We start from the raw sequence: 16,095 nt of genomic DNA on the forward strand, positions 1-16,095 counted from the left end.
TGCCACAGTTTTGCTATTAAGGTATGCTAAAACTGAGGCAGGGCATGCTGGGATATGTAGTTCCACAGCAGCTGGAGGGTCGCAGGTTGAAGACCCATGTTCTAGCATGCCTGTTCTATGATGCATGTTCCGTGATGTCACAATCAGCTTGGAATGGGGTGTCTAGCATGCATTTGCTGACAGCCACTTGAGGCAGACACACATCAGGAGATGCAGCATATCGGAGGTCTTCGATGCCTTTCCAGCAAATGCACACCACCAGCTGCTGGTCTGGACACAAAACAATGCCCACAATTGAAGGCTCAAATTGCCCAACTACAGGATTAATGTAAGTAGTGAATTTAGGAATGAGTTTAGAAGTAGGAAATTAAGTTAGTTCACAAGTACATTCAAATTCAGATCTAAAGACTAGGTAGGCCTCACGTCCTGGCAGCACCCAGCATTTAAAAATGCCTTGATTATAGGTAGGGAATTAAATGTAGATAAGAAGTAGACACAAAAGAAGACTCCACAGAGCAATTATCAGGTGTCTTTATCAATTTTTGCATTTAAAAAATCAAGCAATTAGGGAACACAATGTTGCGACAATGTAACCCTATTTGCAAAATAGTACTAAATAAGTTTGTCGATGTAAGACATTTGCAAAGGCGCAAACAAAACACGCTGGAAAATGCAACTGAATCTGTTTTTGGAGGTTAGAATAGATGCAGGATCAAGTAGCTCAATGGGTAGGGTGTTTGATTAGAATTTAACAGGTTATAGGTTTGAATCCTGGGTATGATAGTTTGAGGTGTTATTTAATAAAGTATGTTTATATATTAGTCACACATGGCTTACTTGTACAAATGGCATGTCACCAGTTAGTGCTGACTGCTGATATGCCATTTACACAAACATGCCATGTGTGACTGTATATGCATTTAAGGAGGGCACCCCTGCAATACCACAAACCATTGAGTGTCAAGTATACTAGATATATCTTCATATCTCATGTGCTTTCTCTGAGACCAATCTTGTTATGCCCCTTCCCCACAAGGCATGCGCCTTTTGTCCATATTGCAAAAATGGGGGGGAGGGCATATAATTCTCTGTCACAGGGCACCAAAAAGTCTAGTTATGGCTCTGGTATGCATTATGTAATCTGGCAGACCATCTCTCCAACACTGGCTGGTTGGAATAGAAATCCGGTTATCTATGTGAGCAAATGACCATCAACGATTTACTCTCAAACACTAAAAAATGGACAAAAATGGTCCCCTAAACAAATTGGTTAAATTTTGGGTTTAACCAATTTGTGTAATGACCATTTTTGACCACTTTTCTAGTGTTTGGGAGCAAATGGTTAATTGACATTTGCTCCTATACATTACCAGATTTTCATTCCATCCATCCAGACTGGATAGATAGCCTGACAGATAATTGTGTAGTGTACGCCCAGGATAACTGTTAGTCATGCTTTATTTTATGGCGGCACATAAATGGGTGGACAGATCCAGGGCAAGCACTGCCCACTTATGCATAGTTGTCAACTGATGTGAAGTTCCAGGGGGCAATCTCAGTTATAAAGGGAAGTATCTGGAAATTGTCCCTAGTTAAAAAAAAAAAAAATTTTTTATCAACTCCATTTATTTAGTATGATATCCCAGGTGATAGGATGCCGGCAGTCAGAACAACATACTTTATTAAATAACACATCTCAAACTACCATACCCAGGATTCAAACCTATAACCTGTTGAATTCTAATCAAACACCCTACCTATTGAGCTATTTGATCCTGCATAAAAATTGTGAACATTATATGAAGCTATTGGTACTTTGCAAAAAAAAAGAATCAGCATTACAACGCAGCAGATCCATGCAGTTTGCAGCCACACACTACATGTATCTGCTCAGCCACAATGCTGATTATTTCTTCACAAAGTACAAGGTGAGCTCCAAACAGAATTCTCTAGCTTAGAATTATACCTTTCTTTGCCAAACCTAGAAGTCGGGCCCCCCACCCTGGGATCCCCCAGAGGGAGGCCTGCACCGTCATGCGGCAGGCTTGTCCGTTTTGGAAGCAGGCTGATGGGCAGCCCAGGATTGCTTCAGTCTGGGCTTGGCAGGTCTGGAAACATGAGCTTGCTTTGGGTATGCCTGACCTTGGGTACGCTTTACCTGGAGGATGAAAGGGCCAAGAAAAGTACTTTTAGCCTTCTGCGTGGTAGGAGTCATACTAGGTAGGCAAGCTGTTTTAGCAGTAGCCAGATCAGCTACAATCTTATTGAGGTCTTCTCCAAAAGGAGATTCAACTGAGGCAGCACAAGGGAACTCTCATCTGGGGACAACAACTGCAGGGAGAACACATATTTTCAGATGAACATGGTAGGGCAGAAGGCTGCCTAATACTGAAGCACCCCCAAACAACAAATCAAATGCAACTTACTTGACAGAGATGTGCCTGAGCAACGGCCCTCCCCAGCCCTATCCCAAATCATACTTATTTTGCATAGGAGATACCATGGTCATGAAGATTGTTCTCCCAGGGTTAGGTTCATTCATTGCATTCTGGGTATGCTGACCCCTGTGATTTCCCCAAATGTGGGAAACTCGACTGCATTATTTGTGGTAGTGGGGGACTGTGTTTGTGCTTTCCTCTGGTCAGCTCTGGTAAAAGTCAGATTTCTTTGTCTCAGATCTTCCTCTAGCCTTGTTCTTCTTTCGAGAGTTCCCTTGTGCTGCCTCAGTTGGATCTCCTTCACTTGACAGGGGGGTGCCCGAGCAGCGACCCTCCCCAGCTCTAGCCCAACTCCTACTTACCTGCCAGGTGAGATACTATGATCATGAAGTTGCTTCTCCCAGGGCAAGGCTCACCCATTGCACTCTGGGTGTGCTGCCCCTGCTATTTCCCCAAATGTGGGAAACTTGACTGCATAATTTGAGTTTTCCCTGGTCGGCTCTCATGTAATTCAGATCTCTTTGTCTCAGGTCTCTCTCCAGCCTAGTTTGCTGTCTGGTTCCACTTCTTTTTTCTTGAGCCCCTCCCTTCTATACCCTTGTGCACTATCCTGACTTCTCCTCCCGTCTGCTTACTTTGTGCCTCCCAATGCACAATGCAAACTACGGGTAGTGCTGCAGGGCCCACACCCTTTTACTTGCTTTACAGAGCAGCTCTGGAGCTGTTACAGTGCCCAGCTGCTGCAAGAAATCAGCTTGAATGCTTCAGGGGCTGGGGAATGGCCAACATGAGCCCCACACCGAAGGAGGGTGGGGGTGCTTAATGCGAACTAGGGGTCATCCAAGCACCACAAAAGGCCTCCATGCCCTGCACGCTCCTTTTCTCTTTTCATATGCAGACGAGGGTTGAAGCCAACTTTGACCCACTGCTTGGATGACATCACCATATTCAAATCCATCTGCTGCAGGCCATCCCCCAGGAATGCTTGCACTAGTTGTTGCATTTGGTTTGTTGTTTGGGGGTGCTTCAGTATTAGGCAGCCTTCTGCCACCCCATGTTCATCTGAAAATATGTGTTCTCCCTGCAGTTGTTGTCCCCAGATGAGAGTTCCCTTGTGCTGCCTCAGTTGAATCTCCTTTACTTGACAGAGATGTGCCTGAGCAACGGCCCTCCCCAGCCCTATCCCAAATCATACTTATTTTGCATAGGAGATACTATTGTCATGAAGATTGTTCTCCCAGATTTAATTAAGTGATTTTATAAAAAACAGCTAGGAAGCACAATTTAGCAGTGGGTTGCAGAGAAAAAAATAACATTTTAAACCTACCGGTAAATTTTTTTTCTCGTAGTCCGTAGAGGATGATGGGGACTCCATAAGGACCATGGGGGATAGACGGGCTCCGCAGCAGACATGGGCACTTTAAGAAAGACTTTAGATCTGGGTGTGCACTGGCTCCTCCCTCTATGCCCCTCCTCCATACCTCAGTTAGAGAAACTGTGCCCAGAGGAGACGGACAGTACGAGGAAAGGATTTTTGTTAATCCAAGGTCAAGATTCATACCAGCCACACCAATCACACCGTATAACTTGTGATATACTACCCAGTTAACAGTATGAAAACAACATAGCATCAGTCCAAGACCGATGAAAACTAACATATAACCCTTATGTAAGCAATAACTATATACAAGTCTTGCAGAAGTAGTCCGCACTTGGGACGGGCACCCAGCATCCTCTACGGACTACGAGAAAAAGATTTACCGGTAGGTTTAAAATCTTATTTTCTCTTACGTCCTAAAAGATGCTGGGGACTCCGTAAGGACCATGGGGATTATACCAAAGCTCCCAAACGGGCTCCTGCGGATGACTCTGCAGCACCGATTGAGCAAACAGGAGGTCCTCCTCAGCCAGGGTATCAAACTTATAGAACTTTGCAAAGGTGTTTGAACCCGACCAAGTAGCAGCTCGGCACAGCTGTAGTGCCGAGACCCCCGGGCAGCTGCCCAAGAAGAGCCCACCTTCCTAGTGGAATGGGCCTTGACTGAATTAGGCAACGGCAATCCCGCCATAGAATGCGCCTGCTGAATCGTGTTACAGATCCAGAGAGCAATAGTCTGATTTGAAGCAGGGGTGCCAATCTTGTTGGCTGCATACAGGACAAACAGTGCTTCTGTTTTTCTGACTCTAGCCGTTCTGGCCACGTAAATTTTCAAAGCCCTGACCACATCAAGGGACTCGGAATCCTCCAAGTCACGCGTAGCCACAGGCACCACAATAGGTTGGTTCATATGAAAGGATGAGTCCACTTTTAGCAGGAATTGAGGACGGGTCTGCAATTCCGCTCTATCCATATGGAAAACCAGATAGGGGATTTTATGTGATAAAGCTGCTAATTCCGACACTCGCCTAGCGGAAGCCAAGGCTAATAACATGACCACCTTCCAAGTGAGATATTTAAACTCCACCATTTTAAGTGGTTCAAACCATAACCTTAACACCACGTTAAGGTCCCAAGGGACCACCGGAGGTACAAAAGGAGGCTGAATATGCAGTACTCCCTTCACAAAAGTTTGTACTTACTTCAGGAATAGAGGCCAATTCCTTTTGAAAGAAAATGGATAAGGCCAAAATCTGAACCTTAATAGAGCCTAATTTTAGGCCCAAATTCACTCCAGTTTGTAGGAAGTGAAGGAAGTGGCCCAGGTGGAATTCTTACGTATGAGCATTCCTGGCCTCACACAAAGAAACATATTTTCGCCATATACAGTGATAATGTTTAGATGTCACGTCCTTCCTAGCCTTTATTAGCGTAGGAATGACCTCATCTGGAATACCCTTTTCCGCTAGGATCCGGCGTTCAACCGCCATGCCGTCAAACGCAGCCGCGGTAAGTCTTGGAACAGACAGGGCCCCTGTTGCAACAGGTCCTGTCTTAGAGGAAGTGGCCACGGATCTTCTGTGAGCATTTCCTGCAGATCTGGATACCAGGTCCTTCGCGGCCAATCTGGAACAATGAGAATTGTTCTTACTCCTCTTTTTCTTACTATTATCAACACCTTGGGTATGAGAGGTAGAGGAGGAAATACATAGACCGACCGGAACACCCACGGTGTCACTAGGGCGTCTACAGCTACTGCCCGAGGGTCTCTTGACCTGTTGCAATACCTCTGTAGCTTTTTGTTGAGGCGGGACGCCATCATGTCTATCTGGAACAGTCCCCACCGACTTGCAATCTGTGCGAAGACTTCCTGATGGAGTCCCCACTCTCCTGGATGTAGGTCGTGTCTGCTGAGGAAGTCTGCATCCCAGTTGTCCACTCCCGGAATGAACACTGCTGACAGTGCACTTTGATAAAGCTAAATATTTATCTTATTTAAAACCCTTTGTGAGGTCTAAGAACACTGTACGCTATTTGCGTATGGAGTACCGTAAGGGTACGCTCGTTGCGTAACAATCGCTTAGCCGTGGTCGAGACGCTCAAGCGTCACGTTCGCTCACAGCCAAGAGATCACAGGCAGGCACGCTATTGGCTGCTGACTAACGTAATGGTTCGCTATAGCGTAACGGACGCTGTATCGGGAGCGGGCTGCTCGAGCGATACAGACGCTCACGAGAATACGCTGTTGGTATCGGGCACACTTATAGGTGAGCGACTACCGTAATGCTACGCTATCAGCGTAGCGGACGCTCGAGACCACGAGGAGATCACGAGCGGCGCCGACGCTCACAATGTTAAACCTTTATGTCTAAACCACAAACAATGTAATTTGCTGTAAAACCTTAGTGTAGAGATAGGGTGTAAATGCAACACTGTATAACCTTATTAACTCAAAAGCTGTTCGAGCGTCACCGACGCTCTGAGAATACTTAACACTATAAGAAATACACAAATACCGTGCTTAGGGTCCAACGCCTAATATATATATTATGAATGTTATACTTGCAAAAGAATTAATACAATACAAGTCATACACTACAATATAACATAGACTAACTAACCAGGTAACTACACAGTAAATACAATACAAGTACGTTTAAGAGAAAATGAGAGAAAGAGAAGAGAGAGAGAGAAAGATATGGCCCATAATAACAAGAAAAGACAATATGATTACGGAGAAAACTTACGCACAAAGGAAACGATCGCATGCGCCTCTGGACATCCAGCTCCCGATTTTCAGCAATGATAACCGATGAAGAGTGAGTGCTGGATGTGATCGGCCTGTCTATTTATGCCCCACACACAATACAATTCAATGGTCCCTACAATCTCATTGTTCATTGGACACAGGAATTCGTCTTCGCATTATAACAAAAGGTCATAGGTTGATTCATACAGGTGGGCTGTGACTATTTCCAACAGCTCAGGTGGGAGGGAAACTGGGTTTCCCGCCGCATGGATAAGTAAGTGCAAATACAGTAAATGTTCATAAACTTCTTATGTCCATAACTATTCGCACGAGCGATTGATCCGCTTCAAACCAACACCGGAATATTGCTAATTAAATACTCTTCCGATGGATACTAAACACCACTGTATTACTCCTGTCTGACCCTTCGTATCAAACAATGAGGGATCTCTCTGTCCAGGAACATACTACATTAACTAAACTTTCAGAATCTATCAAAGGGACCATAATCTACAAAATGCATTATATGGTGAAAATATGTAACGAAAGAGTCGCCCGCTAGACGCACACAATCTCTACCGTAAATGTGCATACCGTGCGCCTGCGGGTGCCTGCAACAGCGAGTATGCGCACGCACGGTAGAGCGCACGCATGCGCAGCAGGGACACATATGAGGTGCAAATATGGCAGTGTGCATCGTGATATTTTTCTGACTTTGACAGTCCACCCTTTGGCAGTCAACAATAACTGCCACTTCCTAAAACATTTCAAAAAGAGAAAAATATATGTCAGGGGTTAATACATTTACATGGTTGGGTAGGGGAGGAGAGGAGAAGGTAGGAAAAGGGTATGACCTAGTGAGATAGCAGAAGCATGTGTGTATGAATCCATGTTTGGGGGGTCATGTATCATCGTGCCGTACGTGTTTTAAATCAAGCTTTGAGGTATTGCGAAGTATACATTTGAATTCCTTCTTATCCCGTGGTACGGGTCTGTGGATGGGCTGTCAAACTTTACCGAGCTTTTTTCGGATTTTGGTTGTAACAAAAATGGGGAGCACATTTTAGTTGATGATACATGAATGGGGGAATATGTGATTGCTGATATCTGTGCCTGTATTCCCTATACTATGTTTGTAATTACCTGAAGGTTGTAGAGATGAAGAAAATACATAGTTACGGTAAATGCAGTGGTATTCTATGTCAGGTTAATGAACATTCGTCGATTGAGGTCTTGTTTGGTGTCTGTTGAATGCAGTCTTCTTTGTGCTTTTGCCCATAAGGTGCGAGCAAAAAGCTTTGTCAATGTCCATAGATTTACAAAAGTGTTGGGCTAGAGTAATTTTAAAATTTCTAGGGAAACTGGGGATCTATGGCATAGTTCATCAAAAATCTGTGTATAAGGTTGTCAAAACTTCTTCTTTAATCCATCTGTTGTCTGTATATCGGCTCATCAAATTCCTCGTCCAAGTGGGTCTTTTTACCTCAGAGGAAAACGGAAAAACAGGTGAAAGAAACGGACCGTAGAAATCGCATTACAATTTCCTCACTCCTTAAACTCATCACCCTGGTACTTCGTTTGCACTTCGTTAAAGCCTGACCGCATCTAAATATCAAGCCAATCGTTATGATAACACCTAAGATACATAGGAGAAACTTCCCTACATCCATTATAACTCCTTGAGCCCATTCTCCTAAACCGGAGAACCAATTTCGCGGGTTCAACCATGACACCCAACTAGTCAGCTCATTACTCACAGCAGCAAGGGTGAGATTGTGTCTCCTGCGAAATTCCCACTTCAATTGGAGAATATCGTCCATCTTTTGGTCTATGACCTCGACCGGGTCCTCGGTACTATTCGTTATATATGTGCAGCATTTCACGCCGTACTGCGTTGCCAGTGTGACACAATATCCACCTGTTACTGCTGTGAGATAATTGAGAATCATTCTATGCTGAACTAGTTCTGTTTTATAAGCTTGAAGTTCTCTTCCAGTATACCTAAACGTGTCATCATACATTTCTGTGATATTGTCTAACAAATTTGCGAGCGCAGATATGTATTTATAATTCAACACTCCTCTGGCGGTGCGAGTGAGGTCTAACGCAAGTAGAAACTGAATCCCGGTGGATTCATGGATCATGTCAGAGGCCGGGTGCTCTGTTCTTTCTATCAGGTGCCGTTTAACTACGTGCTCGTAATGGGTGTGAGTATAAGGAGTTTGGGCAACACGGTGTATGTCTTTCATTTTGGCATGTGATACAGTCATTACCTCAGGCAATACTTTTCCAATATAACACAATCCTTCAGAGTTTGGGGCAAGCCACTTATACGCCTTCCTCCCGCATATGAAATATGCATCATCGGGGAGAACATATGGGACGGAGTAGGACATAACCATATTACACATTTTCCATGTGAAATCTCCTAACCCTAATTCTCCCATCTGTCTAGTACACGTATCAGCTTGTACGATATGTGCACAGTATCCTGGTGATACCTCTCCAACTCTCGTAATCCTACTTCCTAGGGTATACCTATACCGGAAAGATTTTCCTCTACTGGCTATGTGGCGTATAAGCTCTGTATCTGTCGGCATTCTATCTGCTCTATATGAAAAGGTCATGGTTTGGTTACTCCATGACACTTCCCAATTTCCCGGCTTTCGGGGATTGGAAATGTTAAAACATATGAGGGATCTATCCACATGATATTGGTGGAGCTTCAAACTAGGAGGACTGGAGATATTAAACCTCCTGTCCACCGGTCTCCCACCACTTAGCTCAAGTACCTCCCCTATCGTTAAAGGAAATGGTACTAGTCCTGATTTGCTATGACCTTGAGGTACTTGAGAGCATACCCAACAATCTGTTTGATTTAACACGCTACCCACTAAGGAGTGATAGTCACTCAAGGGATGCCGGTCCATGTGGATATTAAAACTGGATTGGCATTTCTTAATGCACCCATCCTCGACTACGTTGTCACAGAGCCTACAGATACAGTTTTCTTCAGCTAACAATCCTTCACAATTCCTTCTATTGTCAATGCTATCGGATCGTTTTCTGATACTCGCCTTTGCTTGTTGATTATGTTGTTCTCGGAAAACTACGCCTCCATCTCTGTCATCAGAACCCATTCCAGAACCTCTCTCGACCTCCATGGTACTCTCGCCGGAACAGACTGCTCTGGTCAACATCATGGTCAACAGGAAAATCCGGATCACAGTCTCTTGGGGCAAGTCCATCTTATAGGAGGAAACGAAGAAGAATGAGAAGGGGGGGGAAAATAATTTGAGGGAGAGGGGATGGGAAGTTGGAGAAAAACAATAAAAGGGAACAGGGAATCGACAACTGCTTTTGATCTTGTGATTTTCAATGCTCAGGTGCCGCCTCAGTCCTCCTGGAACAGACACTCCAGTGATACAACGTCCTCTACCGTCTGTTCCTTATCACGGGACCTCTCTGGATCAGCAACCTTCTTACAATGGGACGAATGAACCCAAGTCTCTCTCTCGGCAACTTTCAATGCTGTAGTGCTAGTCAATAAGACTTGGTATGGTCCTTCCCATCTGTCAATAAGGCAACCTGAGCGTAGAAAATTTCGTATCATTACATACTCCCCAGGTTCAATGTCATGACAATTACTATCTGGTAAATCAGGAATCACCAACTTCAAATTATTATTTTGATTCCTTAGCTGTTTACTCATATTAACCAGGTACTTTACAGTCACTTCATTGTTACACTTCAAATCATCCTGAGGGTTAATCATAACATGCGGTTGTCGACCAAACAAGATTTCAAAAGGGGACAGATTAAGAGGGGACCTGGGAGTGGTTCTGATGCTGTACAGTACAATGGGTAAAGCTTCTGGCCATGTCAATCCTGTTTCTGCCATAACTTTGCTCAAATTATTTTTAATAGTGCTATTCACTCTTTCCACCTTCGCACTCGCCTGTGGACGGTATGGAGTGTGCAGCTTGCTATCAATTCCCATCAACTTACACATTCCTTGAAAGACATCACCTGTAAAATGGGTACCCCTATCACTTTCGATAATTCTAGGGATACCATATCTACATACAAATTCCTGCACAATTTTCTTAGCAGTAAACATAGCGGTATTTGTGGCCGCCGGGAATGCTTCAACCCAATTTGAGAACACATCTATACAAACAAGTACATATTTCAAATTTCGACAAGGGGGTAATTGAATGAAGTCAATCTGTATTGCCTGGAAAGGACCGCCTGCAGGTGGGATATGAGATGGTTCTGTTGGTATTGCCTTTCCGATATTCTTTCTCAAACAGGTAAGGCATGACATTGCTCTCTTACTTGCATGAGATGAAAATCCTGGGGCGCACCAATATGCTCTTACCAACTTGCACATTCCTTCCTTGCCCAGATGAGTCAGCCCGTGAGCTGCCTCAGCTAAACATGGAAGATATGCTCTGGGGGCCACCGGTTTACCTTGTCCATCCGTCCAGAGTCCTGAGGACTCCTGGCCATATCCCTTCGCCTTCCAGAATGCCTTTTCCTGTGTGGAACACAAATTTTGCATTTCACACAACTTCTGTGTGTTGATGGTATTAAATACCATCAGTTGTGTGGTGTCTGTCTGTCTGGGGGTACCAGCTGCTAACTTAGCTGCTTCGTCTGCTCGGCTGTTACCAAGTGATACTGGGTCCTGGCTATATGTGTGTGCTTTACACTTGATAACAGCCACTCTGTCGGGTTCCTGTATCGCTGTTAGAAGCCTTTTGATGTGAGCTGCATGCGCTACCGGTGTACCAGCTGCCGTCATGAAATTTCTGAGGCGCCATAGGGCTCCGAAATCATGGACTACCCTGAATGCGTATCTAGAGTCGGTGTAGATATTGGCTGATTTGCCCTTAGCCAATTCACATGCTCTGGTTAGGGCGACCAGTTCAGCAACCTGGGCTGAGTGAGGTGGGCCTAGCGGTTCCGCTTCTATGGTGCCTTGGTCATCTACGACTGCGTATCCAGTACACAAGTCTCCCGAGTCTGACTGTCTGTGACAACTACCGTCCGTGTAGAAAGTTAGATCTACATTTTCCAGCGGGTTGTCACTGATGTCAGGCCTTGCGGTAAAATTTTGGGTCAAATATTCCATACAATCATGTGTGTCCTCCTGTGTGTTAAATTCTCCTTCCCCACCACTCTCATCCTCCACCCTTTGTGCCTGTCCAGGCACACCTGGGAGATAAAGCGCAACGGAATATGCTGCGCTATATAAGAAACTGTTAATAAATAAATAAATAAATAAATATGTTGCAGGATTTAATGCACTGCATCTCCTTATGGTGATGTTTACGGGGGCCATTAGTGCCAATTCCCATCTTGTAAACCGCGCTGATGAGACGTGCCTGGTTTGGGCAGAATTTAGCAAGGCTGACACTGCATGTGGTGTATGAATTGTGAGGTTGTGACCTAGCACTACATCTTCGCTTTTCGTTACTAGCAATGCTATCGCAGCGACGCTTCGCAAGCATGTGGGGAGGGATCGCGCTACCGTGTCTAGCTGAGCGCTGTAGTATGCTACTGGCCTGCTGGCATCACCGTGCTTTTGGGTTAAGACGCCTGCCGCGCAACCAGCACTTTCTGTTCCGTACAGCTCAAAGGGTTTCCCATAGTCTGGCATACCTAATGCTGGTGCCTGCGTTAGGCACTGTTTAAGTCTCTCAAATGCCATCTCGGACTCGTCTGTATGCGAAATCCGATCAGGTTTGTTTGAGGAGACCATCTCCTGCAGAGGTAACGCTAGAATGGAAAACCCTGGGATCCAGTTACGGCAATGCCCACACATTCCTAAAAATGTTCTGATCTGTTGCTGGGTTTTTGGCAGAGTCATGTCTCTAATTGCTTGAATTCTATCAGTGGTCAGGTGTCTCAGTCCTTGTGTTAGACAGTGTCCCAAATATTTTACCTTAGTTTGGCATAATTGCAACTTGTCTTTGGAAACCTTGTGTCCTGTGTCTGAAAGATGAAACAGGAGCTGTTTCGTATCCTTCAGGGATGCTTCCAATGAATCAGAACACAGTAGTAGATCATCCACGTACTGTATTAATACTGATCCACTCTCTGGTTGGAAAGACTGTAAACAATCATGCAAAGCCTGGGAAAATATACTTGGACTGTCTATGAAACCTTGTGGTAATCGAGTCCATGTGTATTGGACTCCTCTGTATGTGAATGCAAACAAATATTGGCTGTCAGGGTGCAGAGGTACCGAAAAGAAAGCGGAGCAGAGGTCAATAACAGTGAAAAATTTCGCAGTGGGAGGGATTTGCATAAGGATGACAGCTGGATTTGGCACTACGGGGAACTGACTCTCAACTATTTTGTTGATCCCCCTTGGATCCTGCACTAGCCGGTAACCCCTCCCCCCACTCTTTTTCACAGGGAAGATGGGACTATTGGCAGTGCTGGACGTTCTTACCAGAATACCCTGTTGTAGCAAGCGCTCTATTACGGGATACACTCCTAACTCCACCTCTGGCTTCAGAGGGTACTGTGGGATTTTTGGAGCTATCCTACCATCTTTTACTTGTACAACTACTGGAGCTACGTTTGCCATTAATCCAGTGTCCTGTCCATCTTTAGTCCAAAGTGACTCTGGTATCTGGGATGTCATTTCTTCTACTTTGGATGGAGTCCTATTTGTCATAATGGTATGTGACATTAATTTTGATGGGGAGTCTAACATGTCTCGCACTTCCTGAGCGTGATTCTCAGGTATGTCCAAGAATACACCTTCAGGAGTACAATAAATGACGCACCCCATTTTACACAATAAGTCTCTTCCCAGGAGATTAGTCGGTGCCGATGCAGCCAGCAAAAAGGAATGCTTGGTATGTAAAGGCCCTACTGTAATCTCGGCTGGTTTGCTAACAGGGTAGTGCTGGACTACTCCCGTTACCCCTATGGCTGGAATTGTCTTACCAGTGGTTCTCATGCCCACTGTCGAATTTATCACTGATTTGGCCGCCCCTGTGTCTACAAGAAAGTTTAATGATTTACCAGCTACATTGATTGCAATTTCAGGTTCACTCCCAAGGCTTGCAATCAATTATACTGGCTGCAGATTACAGGTATGGCTACACCCCTATTGGGTATGGTGACCTCCCTGAATCCCGCTGGCAGCAACTACTTGTGAAGGGGTTAAATGGGAACTGCCAGGAGTTTGCCAGTCTCTGTTCGGGGGGTATCTTTTTGTTTCTCCTGCATGTGGCTCATAACTCCGTCTCTGCGGACCTTGCTCCCAATGTCGTGTGTCGTGTCGTTGTCTAGGGGGTTGGTAAGATCTTTGCGAATTTTTCGCTCTACAGTCTCGTGCTATGTGTCCCTGTTTATGACAAAAATAACATGTTACCACATTTGACTTACCCACAGGGTTTGGTGATATAAACACAGGCTGTTTTGTGGTCAGGGCCTGTATACTTACTGACATTAACTTATCACCTTGCGACTCCCTGTGTCTGGTGATATTCCGGTCGTGATCAATAGCAGCCTCTCTCAAAGTAGCCACTGACAGACCTCGCCAACATGGTTGCGTGGTCTGTACCCTTGTCTTTAATGCTTCTTTTAAACCATCCATTAGCACAGATACTGCTACTTCTTGATGGTTTGCATTGGTCCTAATGTCCTCTATGCCAGTGTACTTTGCCATTTCTAATAATGCCCGGTGAAAATAATCAGCAGCTGTTTCTGTCTCTTTTTGTTTAATGGAAAAAATTCTATTCCATTTGGCTACAGCTGGGAAATACTCCTTTAACTGTAAATTTATTCTTTTTACGTTATCTTTGTTGTACACATCTGTAAGAGGTACATCCAGATCCAATCCACAGTCAGCTAAAAATTGAGCTGAGTCGACATTGGAGGGTAAACATGCCCTCAGCAATATCTGCCAGTCTTTGTTATTGGGCTCTAAAGTGTTTCCTAGGTCTCTGATGTATTTTTGGCTAGCAACTAAGTATTTTCTGGGGTCAGGGAATTCAGACACTATGGTCCTTAATTCCATTCTGGAAAATGGGATATACATGGCAATGTTCCTGATAGGAGTGACTCCTGATGTGTCAGTTTTCCCATTTGGAACAGCTATTACCCTAACAGGATTAAGTCTACTAACATCATTCTGTGTAGATTCTACAGCCTGTGGTGAAATGGTTTCAGCATAGTGTAAGGTGCCGTACTTACCCGTTGATACGACCTCACCTGTCCCTCCGCTAGGGGGCTTTGTTACTAATCTTATGGGTTGGGCCGTGCCTACTGTCGTTTCTGATATAGTGGCTGCTAGAGAGAGCGCCGATATTGTTGCCGATTCGTCCTCTTGATCACACTCCTGGGGAAAGTTCAAAACAGGGTACAACTTGCACGGGTTAATGCTTGCATTGGTTAACTTATTAACATTATCCTTAACATTTATACAGTTGCTAAGTGCCTGTTTGTTACCCCCTGATGCGTCATTCTCCGCAACCAATTTCTCTCCTGATATGTATGGTGGCGGCGGGGCCGTGGCTATCAGTTTCCTGATAGGGCCAGATCCCGCCGCCAGAGCCAATCCTCTCTGTATTTCACCCTCCTGTTGCCATAGCTGCAAATAATCATAATGTTGGATTCGTCTCTTTGTTGATTTAATGAGACATATCCTCCTCCTTAAATTCATTAACACTTCTGGGCTGAAGCTACCTACTCTTGGGAATTTCTCCCCGTCATGTACTGTCATTCTCTCCCATTCATCACATAAAATTTCTGTATGTAAACCATATTTTTCACACATTACATACCTTGCCGACCCGACTGGTCGGTTTACTGAATCAACCCGAACCGAGGTTGCTCGCCCCCTTCCTGAACAACTGGCCCCCATAATTTGCAGGTGTTGCTTGCTCTACCTCTGACCTTTATCTCAGGGTCTTCAGCGAACCCTTACAAAAAACCAAAATATTAAAAGATAGGTTGACGGTGAAGTTTACCGAGCACCTCACTCACTCGCCCACGCCGACCAATACGCCCACACACTGATATAGCGCTGGCGTACTCGACCCAGGGCCCCTATGAACCTCTATTTACTGGAACATGCGAGAGATATCCGAAGAACACTTACTCTTTCCAGTAACTATTGGTTGTTGGACAATTCCTGAGTGACCAGCGAACTTCCCTTCAGAAAATAAAAAATTACACAAATAACGTCAGAATGTACAAATAGTTTTATGACCGGGTTTGTACACAAATGGTACTGGTCAGACTAACTTAATGCACACAATTACGTGCGGTACAATCGTTCAGCACATAAGCAACTAATCTTATGTACGGAGCGACCAGTGGAATCGACATTCAGCAGCTGCGAATTCCTTCAGCCTGAGCTTTTTATGGCCTATATGGGTGTCGCACCAACCCTTCTTGGTGTTGTGCCTTGTCTCTATAGCGGACTTCCTTGTCTGCTGTACTTGGACCTCCTGGTCTGTTATGCGACCTCCTGGTCTGACCTCCTGGTCTGTTACAGTATG

At 44.8% G+C, this 16,095-nt stretch overlaps 2 non-coding genes across 2 annotated transcripts; both read left to right on the top strand.

The window, feature by feature from the left end:
- The first annotated feature begins 2,476 nt into the window (after window positions 1-2,476).
- Window positions 2,477-2,640, top strand: LOC135013337 (U1 spliceosomal RNA). Its single transcript, XR_010212016.1, has one exon. It is a non-coding gene; the product is annotated as a U1 spliceosomal RNA (small nuclear RNA).
- Window positions 2,641-2,792: 152 nt separating this feature from the next.
- LOC135013567 (U1 spliceosomal RNA) lies at window positions 2,793-2,955 on the top strand. The gene has a single exon (XR_010212232.1). It is a non-coding gene; the product is annotated as a U1 spliceosomal RNA (small nuclear RNA).
- Window positions 2,956-16,095: the final 13,140 nt, after the last annotated feature.

This window comes from Pseudophryne corroboree, unplaced genomic scaffold (assembly GCF_028390025.1).
Source record: "Pseudophryne corroboree isolate aPseCor3 unplaced genomic scaffold, aPseCor3.hap2 scaffold_271, whole genome shotgun sequence".
Taxonomy (NCBI): domain Eukaryota; kingdom Metazoa; phylum Chordata; class Amphibia; order Anura; family Myobatrachidae; genus Pseudophryne; species Pseudophryne corroboree.